General features: G+C 46.3%; 1 long non-coding RNA gene across 1 annotated transcript; it reads left to right on the top strand.

Moving 5' to 3' along the window:
* The first annotated feature begins 366 nt into the window (after nt 1-366).
* LOC125183333 (uncharacterized) lies at nt 367-11,225 on the top strand. Its single transcript, XR_007165160.2, has 3 exons — nt 367-719; nt 7,116-7,423; nt 7,940-11,225. It is a non-coding gene; the product is annotated as an uncharacterized lncRNA (long non-coding RNA).
* The last annotated feature ends 7,831 nt before the right edge of the window (nt 11,226-19,056 follow it).

Here is a 19,056-nt window from a genome sequence, read left to right as displayed (position 1 = left end):
CCTTCAGCGCGGCGTTACCTAAGGTGACTCGTGCCCCCCCCCCCCCCCCCCTCGCAGCGCCGCTGCCGGGGGAGGTTCGGGGGCGCGCACCCCGCCGCCGGCCCCGTTGAGCTGCCCGCAACCCTATGCCCTGTTCAGCACCCGGTGTGAAATAAAACTAAAAAAAAAAAAAAAACCAAACCCCCCCAGCGCAGAGCGGGGCCCGGCAGGACCGGGAGGCGCAGGTAGCGCTCACGTCCAAAGGGCTGCGCGGCCGCCATGGCGGGTCGCCCTCCGGGCCACCACCTCCTGGGAGCTCCTGGGCTTCCCCGCAGCAAGCCACCGGGCGACAACCAGCGGAAAAAAATCCCTGTGTGTGTGTACGGGGTGGGGGGGGGGGGGGACGCATCGGTGTGCGGGGTGCCCCCGCGCAGCCCCGCACCTGGGGCAGGCAGGGCGTTTGCGGAGCGGTTTCGGTTTTCGTGCCCGGGGAGCTGGGGCTGGATTCGGCCTCACTCCGGATTGCTCGGCTCCAAAAGGCGCTGAGCTCCTCGCTCCGCAAGGCTCCGGGCCGGGGTTTTAGGGAGTTTTAATAAGAACGTTATCTTTCTCTATACATTACTGAAATCCCAAGGGGGGGAGGGATTTATTGTATAACCTGGCCGGCAGATCCGAGGCTCTGAGTGTAAAAAGATGTGAGGAGAAATGGCGTGTGCGAACAGCTCTGAAAATGGCTCAAGGTAGGCTGTGTGGCGTTTAATTCAAGCCCGCTGAAGAGAAGAGGACGCAAGCGACGTTTGCATTGGGAATTTTTTCTCTTTTTAGTATATAGGAGAAAAAAATATCCCAACCTGGGGTGGGCAAGGGGCAGCTTTGGACGTGTCCCCGCGCCGGGGACAGGGAGCCCAGGCTCCTGATCCTAAAGGAACGCGCCGCTGTAAATCCCGGCCCCATACACAAACGGCATTTGGGCTCCTCGACCCGAAAACGCCGGCGGGGGAGGCTCCACTTTTGGGGAGCCTGAAGCGGGGATCCCCGGAGCCCGCTGCGGGGCTGGGTGCGGGACGGGGCGCGGGGAGCGGGGCCGAGCCGAGCCGAGCCGGGCCGGGCCGGGGTCAGCGGCACGGTGCGGTGGGGGTGCCGGGTCCCCGAGGGGTCGCATCCTGCTTCGGGGCCGGCTGGTCGAGAACGAAGCGGCCACGGGAGTTTTTATTCGCCTTTTCCACCCCGCGCTGCAGCATTTCGGGGGGCCGTGGGGACCCTTCCCCGTCGACAAAAAGGCCGGAGGGGGTTGTTTCTCCTCCGCCTTCGTTTCTCGCCTTTCCAGCGAGGCAAAGAAAAGCCGCACTTGTTGGGGAAAGAAAAAAAAAAGACAAAAATCAAACAAACAAAAGCCCGAGTTCGGGAAGCGACCGGCCGGCCGGCCAAACGAAAAAAAGCCTCCAAACCCAAAAGCAGGAGAGGGGAACGGAAAGCTCCCCGGGCCGCTGGCTCCGCAGACGGCTGGCGGTCCGGGGCCGGTCCGGGGGAGCGGGGAACCCCGCGGGCAGCTCGGGCCGGCTGTCCCCCGCTGTCCCCGGCCAGCAGGTGCTCGGCGACAGCCCTCGGGGAGCCCCGGGAGGGGGGGCCGTCGGACCCCGACCCCTCTGCGCCCCCCCCGACGGCGGTGCCCGGCTGGCACCGACGGCAGCGGCCACGGCGGCTTGTGGGGCTCGGGGCTGCCGTCCCGAGCAGGTGCCTTCCTCCTTCTCCTCCTCCTCCTCCTCCTGCTCCTGCTCCTGCTGCTGCTGCTGCTGCTCAGCACAGCCCGCGGCCGCGCCGTGCCCGGGGCGGTGCCGGGCGGTGCGGCGGGGGCCTGGGAGCCCCGCACCCGGCCCGCGGTGCTGCAGCGCCCCCTGGGGGGCTCCCGGGTGCACGCCGCCCCCCCCCGGCTCGGCTCGGCACGGCGCGGCTCGGCACGGCCCCGGGAACGGGACGGCGGCGGCTGCCGGCAGCGTGTGCCGTCGAGCAGTGCGCAGTCGCCTCGGTCTTCTCGCTCGTCTCGCTCGTCTTTCTTAATTTTTATTTTTATTTTTAGGTTTTTCAAAGAAAAAAAAAAACAAACACCGCGACGGGGAAAAACGCCCCATTGGGATGCGGGGCCGAGCCGTCGGGGAAAGGGGGCTCCGGGAGCGCAGCCGCTGATGCTGCGGCACCGGCGACACCGGGGACACCTCGGGGGGCTCTCGGCGGCTCTGCCGCCGCGGTGCTGCCCGCTTCGGGAGCCGCCCCGACCGTTCCCCGACGGTGCTACGAGCCCGGGGGCAGCGACAGCATCGCCGTGCCCCCCCCCGGGGCTCCGCGGCTCCTCGCCGGGGTCACCCCGCCGCCCCCCGGCCCCGGGCGGTGGTCGGGTCCCTCCCCGGGTCAGGCCGGTGCCTTAAACGGCTCGGAGCGAGCACCCAGGGCTTAGTTCGTTTTCCTTCTATTATTTTCAATATTATTATTTTCTTCCTCTCTTTTTCTTTATCTTTTTTCATTTTTTTTTAAGGAAAAAAAAGTGACCGCCCGTCTATCTGGCACCCGATTCCGCCCGTGTTTCTTGGTGACCGAGCCAGCACCTACTTCCCTCGGCTTTATTCTGTTTTGTTGTTGGTTTTGTTGCTGTTTTTGTTGATGTTTTTATTGATATTTTTAGCACAACAGCCCCGAAATGGCAGCGTTCAACACCCACGCGTGAGCGGCAGGAGGGGGACACGGCGGGGGCGATCCCCTGGCAGCATCACCCTCCAGAAAAAAAATCCCCTCGTAGCATCACCCCTCCAAAAAAAAAAAAAAAACCAAAAACCTAATTCCCCCGTAAAACATCGCCGCGATGAGCTGGGAAGCGAAGCGAAGGGAATTCGGAGCGGCTGCACCTCCGTGCCTCCCGCGGAGGCTCAGCCTCCGCCACCCCTCGCCCACGGCCTCTACCCCCGGTGGTCCCCCCCGACGGCCCCAGCCCGTGCCCGGTGTGTGTGTGCGTGCAGGGGGGCACCGCAGCCCCCTTCTCCCCTCTCTCGGAGCCCGGTGCCGCACGTCGGGGCTGCCCGCAGCCTCCGGCAGGGAGCCGGGGCACCCAGGGGGGTCGGGGGATCCCAGGGGGTCGGGCACCCACCAGTTTGAGCAGCTGTTCCAGGCTGGGAGGCTGGCGAGGTGCGCAGTCCCAGAGCCAAGTGTTATTGGGGAAATGCGGGGGAAATATCGTAGAGATGCCATAAATTGGTTTAAGGAGGGCGGCTGTGATTTCGGGCTCCTGCCTCGTAACTCACCTAGGACGGGAGAACTCGGAGGGGGCAGAGAACAGGGCACGTACATCTCGTCCCGTGCCTTATATTAAATAACTCGCTCTCCTCTGGAGTATTTTCTTTATTACGCGTGGTCATTAGATACATCTGCGGGCTGAGCAGGGGTTTGTTTATGCCAGCACAATACTCCGAAACCGGGGCTTTTCCATCGAATACGTGTACGCCGTAATCCCCTTTTACCTACCCTCCCCGTGTGCGTTTCCTGTTTCCAGCACACATTCTCCGTGTCTGAGCTATGGCGAGGGATATGTTATAAAGCAGGGTGCCACGGAGCGTTTCAGATAGTTCCAGAGCACTACAAGCACGGTGCGAGCATACGCAAATCATCACTTACAGATGTGCGCGCTGTCTGTATTAATCTCGGCATGCTTTTCCAATTGTTTGTGGCATCTCGTTCGAAGAAAAGCACAATAATGGAGATTGTGAATAAGTACCAATTGTTCCTGGGCAGACTCGCCCCCACGACGGGCAGACGAACCTTTCTGACGAAACCTTGCGCTTCTCAGCAAAATTAGCCAAAAAAAAAAGGGGGATTGAAGATTTCTGAAAGACGAGGAAATTGAGGGAAAACTTACCCCGGAAAGGTATGTGAAGCATCTAAAAGATGAGGGCTGTCTAAGGCTGAACGCTACCCTGTATATCTATTGGATATGATCCAGAAAAGCACTTAAGTGCATGCTTAAGTTCGTCACAACACCCAGGACAGTACCTAGGCAGGTGCTTCAGCTTCTTTATATGCCAAAGTCCCACGCTCAGCACCTATTTCACTGTTTTCTTAAAGAGTTTCTGAGTCAGGGCCATTACTAGTTAGATCCTCATCAAAATAAAGACATGAAAAGAAGTTTATTTAAAACAAAAACAAACAAAACAAAAACAAACAAACAAAAAAAACAGCTACCATTCCAGGCAAGGTTCAGCAGCAGCAGCATGGGTGCTGGCCTTGTGGGTGGAAGGACGGCTGCTGCTCCATGAAGCCTGCAGGCAGGATGCTGGTGTGCCCTGAGATCGTTCAGAGCAGAGGTGTGGATCTAGTCCGTGGCATGGGAAAAAAAAAATATTTTGCCATGATCTCTGAGGGAATCAAGTGTCCACAGCCACCTGGGAGAGACATGGGCAAGGTCAGGCTGGGGCACAGAAAGGCTGCGCGGTCAAAGCAGTGGCTGAGAAGGAGGATGGATCAGCTCAGGAGTGGGTCTGCCAGAAAGCAGGAAAATCTAGGACAAATCGGACTGACACCAAGCACTGTGTTCCCACCTCCTTTGCTCACAAACCCTGCTTTCTGTTCCCGAGTGGCACAGATCCCCGCTCAGAGGACTGGCATTCACCTTCCTTCCCTTAGTTTCCTTCCCCAGACCCTTCAAAAGCAACTGAGGGACCCACCCAGGCTGGTAGGCAGGAGGATGAAAACCAGTGAGCAGACGTTTCCCCTGTTTTGGCCGTGCCAGGCGGCGTGGTACGGCTGGTAAAGAACATCAGCAGTTACTGCACATCTGCCTCGTTTGCGCCGCCTGTTTCATTTATTTGACCTGCTCACTCACGATAGGCTGGGGAAACTTATTAGCTGGTTATAGTGCTCGTCCAAATGCCCCTTTGGGAACGGTTTCCAAGAAAAATACAAAGCCCATTCATTTCAACAACAGAACTTATTTTAGCCACAAGAGAAGTGCTGAAAGCCTGGACCATTGCGCTGCAGCAGAAACAGCAGTGCCTCCAGGCTGCTATTTTCAGCTTCGCAGATCGATGAAGAAAGGCAGGAGATACTGTCAGCCACACCACAGACTTCCAAGGGCAGTACGCATTCCCCTTTTCCACTTCATTTGTCCTGCTGGTTGCTGATTGCTCCAATACAGTCAGGACTGTTGAGTTTCCCCACTGCACTTGTCGGAGGCTGCCTGCCTAGGCGTAGCTCTGTTTCAGGCTGTTTCAGGCATGAAGGGGAGCAGCAGAGGCTCTGGAACAGAAAATGGTTTGGAGAGAGGGCCCCCGGTTGTGAGGGCAGCAAGGAGCCCAGACCTTCAGGGAGCCTGGGACGGTGGCCATGGAAAGTCGAGAGGAAGCCTCCACCATTAGCAGAAATGTAAATGACAGAGAAATCTGAAGCTCCTTACAGTAAATGAAAAAAACATCTTCTGAGTCTAAGAAAGGAAGACTCTTGATGCCACCTGAAAGGTTCTTTGGACAAAAAGCATCTTGTGTAGGACCTGAGGGTGGAGAAGTCACTGTGAACTTGGCCAGAGGGCTTTGCCCAAGCTAGCAGTGAGAACATCTGCTGGGAAGAAGGGACAAGCACACATAACATGGCATCTTACCCTTGGTGAGAGGCAGCCTGCAGCCAGAGCAGGCACTCCTGAGCTCTGCGAAGGGGACCACCACCAAGGGTCAGCAGCAGGTTAAGCAGGGCTAACCCTGACCTTTCTCCAGTCTCCAAGCAGACAGCTCTTGAGCAAATACAAAACCACAGTTATTAAGGAGCACTTAAACAACCCCAATAACAAAATAGAGTGAAGTGGAGCCAAAACTGCAGATCTGTTTTGTCCAAAGCATAATATTTATAGACGACTGAAAGGCAGAAGAATCGGTTTTCGGGACCGTGCCTACACCCAGATAGTGGAGGCACACTGGAAAGTGCCTGTCCTTTGAAACACAGCGAGACATGAATTTCAGCTTCTCGGAAATAATGTTGTCATTCCTAGAGCTATTACATGTGCTTGGTAAATGAGAACATTAGAAATAACTTACGGATAGAGCTACAGGTGGAGCCTGAAACGCTAAAAAGCTGTTCAAAGCACCACTTATGTCTGATCTAGTTCAGCATTAGTCTAATGTTATCTTTCCCCCCCTCAATGGTTTCAAGAAGATGTAGAAAAACAGAGCAGAGCTGATGTTTACTTTTACAGCTAATGGTTCCTCAAATCTACGAGAACTTCTAAGGAACAGATAAAAGCAGCTGCAAGAGTGATCTAGAAATAAACATCTAGAAGAAAACATAGCTGCAATCAAAGTTCCAGCTGGTCTCTTCTCAATGCTTATCAGGAGTCTTTTTAATCAGGCATTTTGAAGTCAGAGGCTTATTTCCAACAGCTTTTGCCCATACATATATATATATATAAGTCCCTTGAAATATTACAGAAGTTCTGTTTCACATCAAAATAGCATACATTGTCACTGAAATTATTAATTTTCTTTTCCTCATCCCCCATATTCTCTCTGGGCCCCTCTTTTGCATCTGGCATGTGTACTGATACTCGAGATGACAAATACTGATAACTGCGAGGCTGCAACGCTGCATACTTCCACAGCGCGAAGCTCAGCCAAAGTTAGGCATTGATTTATGGGCTGTATTCTGTTCAACACGGCAAGGTTGTATTTTTTTTTTTCTTTCCTAATTCCTTACCTTTAATCCTTGCCACCTTCAACCTAGCGTGTGTCAAATTTCCATCTTATTGTTGCAGCTGTGGTTTCTTACAACTAAAGCACGCTTCTTGAAGGCACTGACACATTCTTAGGTTTATTCGCAGATTTAAACGCTCAATTGTTCAAAAAAATGCCTGAGCTCATTAAAACGTGATGGCATTTAGAAGGTTGTTTTTTTTTTTTTTTTTTTTTTCCTGTTAAAGAGTTGATACAGAGGCTTAAAAAAATGGGGATGTTGGAATGACTATTTGTATTCAGCCCAAATCTGTAGAAAGTGTGGTAACTTATGCAGAGGTAGAGACCTGAAGCCCAGGGTTCTCATTAGTAAAGAGGTTGTTTACAAAATACCCAAGACAGCAAAAAAAGCTCTCTCTCACATAAAAAAGTCTTTTGCAGGTGTACAGACGAAAGGAAGCAAACCCTCTATCATCCAGGTATGGTGTTACTTTGGGTGCCTTCGTGACCCCTAGTAGGAGACAGCAGACAGATCGCCCAAGGATCTATATGCTTACAGAAAGGAGCTCCAAAAGTGAAGTATTTTTGTTACGACCTTCGCTGCTTGAATACCCACTTCTCTGTGCTCTCCTATGGAAAACGGACCAGAGGCTAGACGCTATAAGTATTCCTCCAAGGAGTGAGTGCTCCCAAGGCAGTGAGAGCTGCTCCGGGCAGCTCCAGGGCCGCGTCTCCGTCTCTTCCCACAGGTGAGCTGGTGAAAAGCACCAAACCTTTACTTCAGCCTTTCCAAGTTCAGTCTGGCACAGTAACTCAAGCCCGCTTTTATCATCTTCGACAGCTAAGATGATAGCGTTTTCCACCAGAGCAGCTGAGATATGTCCCCATTCCAGGAAAAGGCCAAGAAAATAGCCGAGAGCAGTAAGAAGTTAAACCTCTGCAAAAAATCTGCCAGAGGACATCTGTCAAAGCCCAAAGAGTTCCAGTTATGTATGATTTCATTTGATCCCAGAGGCTAAATAATGTACAGGAAAGATTTAATAATGTTATGCAGATTATGTGTGGAAATGTAAAAGGACCCGAATACAATGCCAGTTTGAGAAATGTTCGTGTGCTCATAGCTCTATTATGGCCACAAAGTCAGAAAACACAGCTTGAGCAATAGGCTATGATAATAAAATTAAAAATTGGAAGTGCTAGAATATTTACTCAGGTGAGACTGTTTGATTAAAAAAAATGATGACTTAATATTTTCTCTCTGCCAGGAAATGATCAGTGGAGAGAGCCCCGTTCCCGTTTCCACCACATTTCCATGTGAAACCTTGATAGTGAAAACACCGTAACCAAGGGTCGCTGGTCACAACATTTCCAAGTGCTCGTGCAAAGGAGACGTCAGCTATTAAAAGAGGAACAAAAAACTGAATGGGCCTCAGCCAGGATCTGCCAAGTGGCATCTGTCAAGTCACCGACTGGCGTAATGCTCCCACGCCACGTGGCACTGTTTAAATGCTGGCAAAAAAATGGATTATTAAGCGGGCTTCTTCACCAGGGTGGCCATGGGCTTCATCATGAAAAGATGACCTGAAAGCAGAAGCAAGTGGATCCTATCTGGAAATACCTGAAAACTTCAGTGCGGACTCTTACAAAGAAACAAGTGCAATGTTTCCTGAGGCTGGCACTTGCGGTGGTCTTTCTTTGACCGGTGCTTTTAGCTCCCTCGGGATAGTGGTTATAGCTTTAGCAGCTGAAAACTTATGCTCACCAGTTTTTTCTTTCAGTGGAAGGATCTGAGCCTTTTCCTTCTAAGGTCGGATCTCTATTTGAAAGGAGTTTCAGCAGGTTTCTTAGGTTTCTCATTTCCTCTTGCTATTTCTGCTCTCATCTGTTTTGCAAATGGCCACCGTAATATTAAGCTTATCTAATGGCCAGGCCTCCTCCTGGAAGAGTGCCAGTGGCGGTCTGAAAACGAGGCATCTGAAAGCGTTCAGAGGAGATGGCCATCACCTTCTCCCTGAACCTCAAACATAAAACTTCCCTGACAAGCACATACTCCAATGTCATGAAAAGCAAGAGGTTACTCTTAAATTCAGATACCACGTTAACTGGCTTCCTCGGTGACGCTTGGACATAGCGCTGAACTGAGCTCACTCTAAAAATAATAAGTTCTTTTTTTCCAGTGTTTAGAAAAGATGCTACTTGTACATGGACAGAGTAAAGAGTGAATGTCCCAATGACAGCTTCACCGTGAACGTGAATTTCATTCTACAGTTGCTTCTCCTCATTTTTTAACTTCGATCGTTTTCTCCCTCGCTGTGGCATATTCCAGGTCACCGGATGGTTGGGGTCAGAAGGGACCTCTGGAGGAACTCTGGTCCAACCCCCCCGTCCATCTATTCCTGGCCTTTGACATTAGGCCAGAGTAAGTGCAGGCACAGCTGTGTCCATCATCTCCTCAACCAGGGAGACTTAGGGGCTTTGTAACTATTCCTGCTGAGAAAGATGGCAAGGGTGGAACAATTTTCTTTTCCTTGGTAAGGGGAAGTCTATGAAAATGCAAGATGTGACACAGGTCTTTATGTGCAGACACACACAGAAGACAAAATCTCCTGGATTTTACCATTGACCTTGGTGAGACCTGGATTTTATTCAAAAGGAGGAATTCAGTGGGGGTGCTGGGTCTCCGGTGTAGGAACTTGAGAAGAAGCCTAAAAAGTCTGACCAAGTTCTGCATAAGACACTCTGAGGACTCACCATATAAGCAATAAAGACTGACACAACAGCTAACTAGCTGAATGTCATAAAAAGAAAAAACACAGGTTTACTGTTGTATCTTTTATTTGTGTGAGACCTGAGAAGGAAGAGCCAAGAGTGGCTTCTATACATCTTGAAGAAGAATCAACGCTGTAGGAATGCAGGACCGGGGTCTGTGCGGACAAATCCTTCATCTGGGTTTCTGCTTTGCCAAAGAGAAGGAGTTTTGACTTTGTGGGGGAGAGAAAGAAAGAACAGGCCCAAAACTGGAAACTGAAGTATGTAGACACCGACACAAGAGGGTATTGCCTGGAGTAACTTTTTGTTTTTCTTTTTTGGAAAGAGGGTTGACAACAGGAAGAGGAAGGTTTGCTGGCTGCTGCGATGTCTGAGGCAGGCAGGTGCGATGAAACTAAAGGAGGTATCATGGTGTGCAATGCAACATGTCCTTCTGGAAAAGAAACAAGTCACCCACTTAATAATGTTTTATTAGACTAAGGGTTACTTTAGCTTAGTTTATTTTATTTTTTTTTGCATAAATAATAATTGATTTAGAAGGATGCTCTTATTTAAGTGACGTTAGGCGAAAGTTAAGCTGAAAACATCAGATGGACAGACCGTCAGCTGGTATAAATGAGCACAGCTCCGGGGGTGTCTGCTGCTGACTTACACCGGCTGCGGGGCTGCCCCAGCAGAGCCCTTGGTTGATGAAACAACCTTTCCTAAGGCTGAGGAATCCAAACAACACTGCCCAGGCTCCCTCCAGTTTCTAGCTCATGCGATAAGGTCTTGCGCTGGTCTTCCTGTCCTGCAACTAGGACAAACAAACAAAAACAGAATTTCTGGAATCCATCGCGTTTCTGCAGGATGTTATTTAAAAATTATACTGCAAAAGATTATTACCACAGGCACACGGCTTTAGAACAGACTTCCTAGAAGCACAGCAAGTTTGGGGAAAACCCCACAAACAATCCCCCTTACTGTAAGGCACCTGTTCTCCTTAAAACACTTTTGTTTTTAGTGGAAGTCACCCCAGCTGAATTAAATTTGTTTCCCTTGGGTCTGCATTTTCTTTAGCCAACACAACAGCTGCACCATGTGGAGATGAGCCACAAGAAGTGTAACAACACATGTTTGTGATTGCTGTATCAGCTTTGGCAGATTTAAGTGCAGAGGTCTTTAGCTGCCTTCTATTAGAGAGCCAGCTTTACAATATATACAACATCTTGCAAAGTAGTAGCAATAATATATGTAGTTTTATGTATTTCTTGTACATGCTGGTACAGTAAAACCAGAAAGGAACTGGCTATTACTTATAGCTATAAATATTGCGTTAAGCACAAACATTTTCTTTTGCATGTAAAAGTAGGAACAGAACAGGAGGATGGGTTGGCTATGATAAAATCCCCAGAGCCCTCCTGTGCTAGCTGTTACCAGTCCTGCAGAGATGCTCAACCATCCAGGATTCGCAGCAACCCTCTTATTTCAAAGCTGCAGTAAATTTATTCTCTCCAAGAAATTGCTGAATTCCTGGAAAATAATGCATAATCTTGGTACAGAGTGCTTTTTTTTTTTTTTTCTCGTTTCAAGAACAGGTGCCAAAAACTGGTCTCGCAGAGCCTAATTCAATATATGTTGGAGTGCAGCTTTAAATTCTGCATTTGGGACATTTAATTAAGAGCTGTTGAGTATCCTACCCACGTCACGAAGTGAGGTACTTGTTTTTGAAAGATCATTTTGAAGCTCCAAGATAAATGCCAATAATAGAGCACAAAATCAAACATTTGTGTTTAAAATGTATTGTTCCTGTTGCTTTGTTTTCAACTATTATCATGCATTTATTTCAGTGGGCGCTCTTTCTAACTCCTTCATGTGATTTTAATCTCCCAACACACTTTCTCAGTTAAAATTACTATACTATATAAAAAGCCAACACAGCATTGCGTAAGTGTCCCCGTGACTCTGAAGAGCACTTTCTTCCACTGTCTAAAATTTCAAATTCTTAGAATCTATTCAATGATAAGGAGGCTGCTTTTACGTTGCCTATTTTATCTCCTTGGACTGCATCATTTCTAATCAAATGAACCCACGACACATTATTAAGAGGTTATGTCAAAGAAATGGTTGTGTCTAATGTGATCTGCCTCTAATTTTGACCTTTCCTCCATCCTCTTGGAATATGAATCGGGCTGAGGGTGGAAACACCAGTCAAGCAAAAGTCTGCGTTTATACTCACACTCCCATGAGCAAATTAGGCAGGACTCTCCTCTGAGAACTGACCCCAGAGGAGTATATCTGAAAGAAAGACGTCATTGATGCTAATAGATTTTGGACCAGGTCCTAGAGATCCTCTGCCTAGTCAGAACTGTAAAAAGCAGGGATTTTCTATCTATTCATCTTCCTGAGAGACGCAATATATATTAAAATGTGTAGTTTGGCTTTTTTGCTTCTGTTTCAGTTTTGCACTGTATTGCCTAGTATTCAAATTAGCACATTCGTTTAGAAATTAGCTTTAAGGAATTTAAAACGGGCATTGTTAATCCAGTAAGAGCAGCTTAATACCACCAGTGTAACAAATTAGATCATGGAACTACAGAGGAGCTCAAGGATGAAGCAATAAAAGCTGTGTATCAGCCAGTTCAAGGTTACAGAAAACATTAAACTCTCTCTTGTTTAGAAGACATTGAAATGTGATATATGAACACAAAAGAAGCAATGTCTTTAAATCTTAAAACGATTAGCAGCTTTACTCTGTAGGGATCTTGGGCAGGAGATGGACTCCACCCCGAGGAAGATAAAAGACCTCAGTTTTCTCAACTGGAAGGAGTGATTCATTTTAGGTGGAAGTGGTATGCATGCGATATTCCTCATGTGGTAAATTAACTGTTTCCATTAAGAAAGTTCCTAGCATATGGAATTGGTCTCTTCTGCTCTGAAGAGAAAATTGTGCCACCAGAAAAGTGCTTCTTTTATTTTTTCTTTTTCTTTTTTCTTTTCTTTTTTTTTTTTTTTCAAAACCCAGTCTGCTTAAAAATGGGCAGTGCTGATGGCTGTTGATAAACCCTTTTTTGCTATTCAGTAAATTGATTCGTCTTTCACTGTTTCCCTGCTTGCAACTTAAGAATTAAGAACTTGTATTATTTAGTGAAGGAATAATGGGAAAAGCTTAGTTCTGAAATTTACTGGAGTTCATAAGCTCTCTAGATAGTAACTTGCTTTATGTTTTGCTGTGTTTCTATAGGCTGACCTATGTATACTCAGTCATTTCAAGAGCTTTCTTTTTTGCAGAAAGTGCCCGTGTCACTGTGCGGTGACGGTACTCAAAAGGACTCATCTTAGGTAGAGGGGAGGCTGCTGTAAATGCTCCCATGCTGAACCAAACTGAGCCCGATTAGTGGGGGCTTCAATCAGTGCACTGCATAAAGCAAGCCTGTAAAACTTCATTATTTGCTGCTTTGTTGTTCTGTTGCTTTTTTTTGGTGCCTTTTTTTTTAAAGTTATATTTTATGGGTCACCGTGAGGAAGGCTTCCTGCTGCTTTTAAGAGCAGAATGGGAATGTAAGTGCAAATCCTAATCTTTTTCTTGTTTTGAATATATTCCTGCTTTCCATGGTATCTTATCTTGTAATCAGACCCGTTACTTCAGAGGCAGTCATGAAATGGTTGTTATACCACTGAACTGAACGTTTTTTGTGAAGTTTTAAGACTAGAAATGTATTTAGGTATTTCTTTAAAAGTGACTGTGCATGTTACATGAGTAGCTTATTTGGACTTGAATTATGATCTTCAGACATGTTTTGATTGGGAGAGGTTGGAGAAAAAAAAGTAGGAAACTGAAATTTGGTGGTTTCTTGATTGTAAAGTCATTAGAATGAGTGATTTGTTTATTTATTTTTATTTTTTTTTCACATACAGAACAGCTTCATTGCTTTGTAGCTATGAAGCAAGCTGGAGATGAACTTCAGAAATACATAGATAGGGTTTTACTAAAAAAATAAATAGAGAAAGTCCTGTAACTAGAATAAACTGTGAACATGTCATGGCATAGGTTTTGTAGTGCTCAGCACTCACGGGGTTCTTTCAGTAGTACTGGGTTCTCCTTATATGTACTTTGTTGGTCTGTACTTGTGCTTTTTATGCTTTTCTTCGTGCACTTCTGTGAAAGGTCCACAAGAACGAGGAAAATTCCCTTCTTTGAAGCTGAAAGAATGGATCTTGTTAGCCTCTTGAAAGCGTTGTCCCCCCAAATAAAAAATATCCTAATGTTCCCTAAACACTTCTGTCCCATATTCTGTCCCACCAGCTCTCAGTGCAGGAGCTAAAGGAAGACAAGCTGCAGCCTTCACAGCGGGGGAAGCCTTGGGCATAAAGCTGTGTGCAGTCAGACAGCTGAAGTTCGTTTCACGTAGGACTTGTTTCGTCAAGGCATGAGGATTCAATCATTCACTAGTTATTGATATTAGTTTCCATTCCTAATGCGGGCATCAGGCCTTGCTAGATAATTATCATTTATTCTCCAGTGTCCAAGCACATGTCTTTGCAGACTGAAGAGCAGATGGCTGCCTCTAGAAAGAGAGGGAATATTTTCACATAGATGGGAATCCAGAGTCACTCAGAGTATTACCACAGCAGCAGTAATTCCTCTGCAAACCAAAAGGAGTTTTTTTTTCAAGTGGATGCTAATCCTTAGATCCCATGAGCACAATCAATGCAGCTGTACTACACACTGGGATATCTTTTGTGGTTAACTGTAAATAGCAACTCGGTATCCATGGCTTATTTTTTACCATAGTGTACTATAATAGGGAAAATAGCAAATGGTACGGCTATATATAGCCTGGTACTAAGACTGCGATCTAAACGGTCAGTCAATAGAAAAATCCTAGCCTAATCAACAAGTGTCTTTAGGTCTAGCGAGGCTATTTTGGATACTAAAATGATGTATAGGAGGTAGTGAGAACAGCTGTAGCAGTACAACTAATGTTTTATTATTCCATGTTTTAGGAACTTTCTGAATCACTGATTTTGTCAGAGTGAATACAGATGGCAGAATCTGTACCTCTATTTCCTGGCTATTTATTTTCTGCACCTTTCTTTTGCTGGACTAGCAAAATGCGAATGCTTTCCTTTTATGCAACATTAATTGTCTATTAAGTTGTGAGTAGCTCAGGAAAAGAAATCAAATACTCAGGAAAAGAAAACAAATTTTTATTCCTAACCTTCATAAAAACTTGATTTTAAAATGTAAATTGGAGTCCAAACTTGAGAATATGCTGTTCTTTTTATTTTATTTATAACTATTTTATGACTGACAGGGTTAGGAAAGTATATAACAAATTCTTAGATAAGCCTTCAAGGTTACTTCACATTAGACATGATAGGTAGGAAACAAAAACAGGCAGAAGTCAGTTTTTCTTATCTTCTTTATAAACAAGCTGGTATTTCATTCAAGGCCTTTCCCTTAACTTTCAGCATACCAGATCACTATCAGGCAATCACCCGGAGAGACATGCAAACATGTTGTTGTTGACTATTTGTCTACTGAATTTATGAATCAGTTTCCTAAGGAAATAAGGCTCCTGCTTTCATTCCACCTATGTGCATGCTGCTGAGCCTTTCCTTTATTACTCCTTCACATATACATATATATTCCCTTTATTCACAATAATTTGGGACTCTTTAATCATACTAATCAAGTCTGATGGAAAGCTGAAGGTCTGTAATGATATTGAGTTCCTATCTGCACCAAACCCACAGCTGATGGGTAGAGGAGGGCACGTCCTGTTTGTGGGGCTGCCCACCCCACAGTAAGGGAAGTTCTGGGTTTGGCTGCTGGATTTGCTGCCGTGCTGCGGACCAAAGTGCCAGCCTTTCCCCGTGAGTTAAACAGGGAGTTATAATGCAGACATGGAATATGCCATCTCATAGCTCTTTGGGGTAATGTCAGGGTGGGTCAAGGCAATATGAGACATTTGGTGATGTGGAGGGGTCAGAAGGAACACAGAGCTGGGGGCGTGCCTCGGCATCTACGAGGGCACTAAGGGTACCATGGGTTTTGGCATGCAGAAGTGAATGGAGCCATTTTAGGATGACAGAGGAGACATTGGGCACTGAGGGCCCTGTCAAAGAACCGGGTGGCCTCTGTGGTGAATGGGTAGAAAACACATGGAGCAAGAAGCTGGGCTGTGAATGGCACCATGGATGTGATGAAAGGCTACGTATACTGCGTATGAAGAGCATAAGACATTTGTGACACCAATCAGTAAGAAAACACGTAGTATTAATTCTGTTTTTGTTTTCCTAAGACTACTGTGTTTTAGTTAAAATGCGTGTCGTTTAAATGAACCTGATCAAATACCTTTTGAAGTGAATGTTTCTTTTATTTGCTATCAAAGGAACGAGATAAGGTCCTTCCTATAACATACAGAATTTATTTACATGGTGTTTAGGAATATGACTTTGAAGTATGTGTTTGTAATTTAAATCTTTTGGTAATACCTGTTTCTAACTCAGATGTGAGATTTTCAGGTAATTTTTATCTTTCTCAGTTTTACTGTGAATTCTGCACAACTGAGGCAGGAGGGATAACTTGGAACATGTTGGTTTATATATTTAGGGGCTTGGGGACTGTCTTAGCTTGTGGTTATACACCACCTAATTCTTGGCCATGCCATCATAATTTCTAATTCTATTGCAGAATAAGTGATTATAATATAAATTGTTTTATTTGATTATAAAATAACATTTCAATATAAAATAATTATAGTACTCAAAAGCTAAGTATGGTCTTCATCCATCCTTTGGTCTAAGGACTTGTATTTGATGTTGATGCCAGTTCTGCAGAGAAGGGAGTCCTAATGCATGCCGTTAAATTGGTGAAGTGGATGAAACACTTTAGAGGAAAATGAACAACTCAGTTAGTTTTCTCCTATATTTTTACGATTGGGCTACATTAAGAATTTTCTTACTCACCTACCTTTTCAGTAGTGTTATGTAGTTCCACTCTTGGAAGAAATGATGGGAATAGTCCTGTAGATTGTCTGCAACTTCCTCATCTCCATGTTGTCTAGACACCAGCAACCTCATAGTATATATTCATGCCTCCAGAACATTTAGACTTCCCTTTACTGGAAAGCCTGAATTAGGCAGTAGGAACAGAGGGAGTCTGTTTTCCCTTTCAAAATTCCTTCTTTGCTAGTGGCTAGGTACAGTTTTGTAATGAATACCAAGTCAGTGTCATATTTCACTGCAAGGTTCCCAAATTCATGTTGCAGGGAAAAAGTGAGATGATGTTATTTATTCTAGTGTTACAGATGTAAAAATACCATTTGAAAGGAGAGGAGATAATAAAGTGACCTTGAAAAATACTACGGTATATATATTATCTTCCTATTAACATTTTATTTTCAGCATAAATGTACCTAGAGAGCATTCTGGCAGTTCACAAGGCGCCACTGAAACTTCTGTGAGTAAGGCATGGAATTGGTCCATATTTTTGGCACTGCTCACCTCACCAGGTTATAAAGCTGGGTTACCTAACTTTTTCTGTTTCAGACGTCCTGAATTCTTTCACACTCTTCTTGCTTCAGTGGTAGAGATGGAAGGCAGTACCATACCCTTCTTCCACAATTTTCTGGTGGTCAGGGTATTTTTGGGTAGTGGGGTTTGTGGCATTAAATCACTTTGGATGAAGGCTAAATCTACTATTCTAAGACAAGTTTTCTTTAGCCTTGTTCTCTTCAACTGTTTTTAATGTAGGGGGAGGAGTGGCAGATTAGGCCGTTTAGCCTTTTTTCTTTTTCTTTTCTTTTCTTTTTTTTTTTTTTTTTTTCGAGAGAAAGGGATTTGTGTGAATGGGGAGATAAAGCATTTCTTGGCTTTTTTTTTTTTTCTTTTGCCTTGGTGTTATGACTATAATACAGTACCTGTATTTTTTGTAAAACTGCTTTTCCTTGCTGAATATGCAGCTTATCATAGCTGTGGCTTAAGAGGAGGAACTGGAAAAAACCTTCCTCCTCTGAAATAACTTGAACATATTGTCTTCAAGTCTTGTGTTAAAGGATGTGGAGGCAGTCTCTGCATTCCAGGAGTGACACAGCCAAATAGGGATGCCAAGTGGCCCTTCACTTGCTGAAACTGGTGAAATGTAAATAATAATACTGATGAAAATAATAATTGGTCAGTGTATCAGCCAAATATCCTGTAAAACAATGTTGGAAAATAGCCACATGGCATCTTCTACCTGCCTGACCTCACTATTCCTAGAACAGGGCGATGGGAAGTCTTGCAGGGTTCCTCCCCATCATTATCTAATGCACTCATACTACACTGACTCTGAGGCATCTGCTGGCTTCTTCTCCTGGGTGTTTTTTTTGGCATCTCCTACAAGCAGTTATCCATACCATAGACAGCTCTGGCAGTACTGCTTGGTAAGCCACTCTGGCTTATGGGATGATACTTGAAGAGCTCCGTGTTGATCTGTTGTGCGAAGGAAGATGTCCTTGCAGTTTTTCCATGACTCAGAAAAAAAAACAAAGAAACCCAAAAGGTCACATGGTGGTGTGTGATTTGTTTCATGGGCTCATTCAGTATTGCCATTGTGTATTCAGCCTGACCACAGTGAGTCAACTGGACTGGATTGACTTCAGGCGAAGCAGACAACTTTCACAGCAGCGGGACTTCAGTCATTCAACATTCCCTTGCTAACGCACATCAGGGAAATCACATTAGGTGTGGTACATGGATTTTTATTTTTATTTTTTTTGGAGTGCTTGTTGTGCATCTAAAATCAGCTTAATAGAGGAATTTGGGCATCTCCATATTTTTATGGGTCTTACCCAAGTGTTTTACTACCTTGAACTCCTATTAGTGAAGCAAATAAACCAGCTTTCAGGAAAGGATATAGATGTTGGCTGACACATCTAACTTTTCTTGTATTGACTTGGCTGGCTCTGCTTGGATGCACTGTCAGTCAGCCTCTTACATTGCTACGTAAACAGCCCAAAGTTGGAAGTTGTAACATGGAGAACTGCAGATAACTGTCCCACGGCAGTCAGCAGCCTTAAAAAACTGCTGTTTGAATAATTATGTGCCAGCTTCCTATGGCTTTGCAGGGTAATTGTATGCTTTGGCACTAGAAAAAGCCAGGCACCGACTGCCAGCGCTTTCTACCTCAGAGCGGTGCTCTGCCACCCGAGCCAGCTTAGGAAAGCAGCTCCGTGATTAATACAGCCATGATTAATTAACACAGACATGATTAATTAACGTAGCTTTCCCCTGCTCTGGAGCCATTTGCCCACTGAAAAAAAGCCAGGATGCTTTTTTTTTTGGGGGGGGGGGGGGGCTGGAGGCCGCCTGAGGCGGCCGGGCCTGGCCCGTTGGCAGGACTACAACTCCCGGCATGCCCCGCGGGGCACAGCCTCACGGAGCACGCCGGGAGCGAAGCGCCGCGGGCCGACCTCCATTTTCTCCCCCCCCACCGGCCTCCCGCTCTTCCCGTGGCGCGCTGGGCGGGGTCTCCTTTGAGCGACTTCCCCTCTGACCAACCAGCGCTCGCCTTGCCGCGGCTTCCAACCAATGAGCGCGCGCGTCCCCGCCCCCCGAGGAGGTAGCGGTAGTGGCGGCAGCCGGC

The sequence above is a fragment of the Anser cygnoides genome, chromosome 2 (assembly GCF_040182565.1).
Source record: "Anser cygnoides isolate HZ-2024a breed goose chromosome 2, Taihu_goose_T2T_genome, whole genome shotgun sequence".
Taxonomy (NCBI): Eukaryota; Metazoa; Chordata; class Aves; order Anseriformes; family Anatidae; genus Anser; species Anser cygnoides.
The sequence above is the reverse complement of the archived record's forward strand: the minus strand, read 5'-3'. Positions and strand labels throughout refer to the sequence as shown.